Here is a 499-nt window from a genome sequence, read left to right as displayed (position 1 = left end):
CAGTCTTTTTATAATGAATAAACAGGACAATAGACAGATTGGGAATGTAACACCATGAGTAGAGAATGCATTTTGTAGAACCAAATCAGCACAAATGGCTGCCAAAAGAAGACATCAGAAAGAGAATGAGGATGGGGTGGAGCACAAGAGATCTAGAGAAAGCTAGGAAGAAGAAGCAAGTGACTATTTTGGATTAGAAAGGGAGCAGACTGAGGTTGAGTATTTCAATGACAAGTTATGAATAAGAAATGGAGACTTGGGCATGTCATATCAGATGGACAACTAAAGTAACAAATTCGTTAAGCCAGAAACTGTAGTAGTCCAGGGCAGACAAAAGGCCAAGGTGGAGAGATGAAAATGGAGCACATTCTGGACCAGGATGGAGACATCTAAGAGAATTGGAAAATGACTGGGAAATGCATTTTTGTCTTGCAGAGGGGTCTAGTGTGGCTGAAAGAAAATGAGCTATGAAGTTGTTACGTAAGAGAAAACTAATTTA

Source organism: Eriocheir sinensis, chromosome 14, assembly GCF_024679095.1.
Source record: "Eriocheir sinensis breed Jianghai 21 chromosome 14, ASM2467909v1, whole genome shotgun sequence".
NCBI lineage: Eukaryota > Metazoa > Arthropoda > Malacostraca > Decapoda > Varunidae > Eriocheir > Eriocheir sinensis.
The sequence above is the reverse complement of the archived record's forward strand: the minus strand, read 5'-3'. Positions refer to the sequence as shown.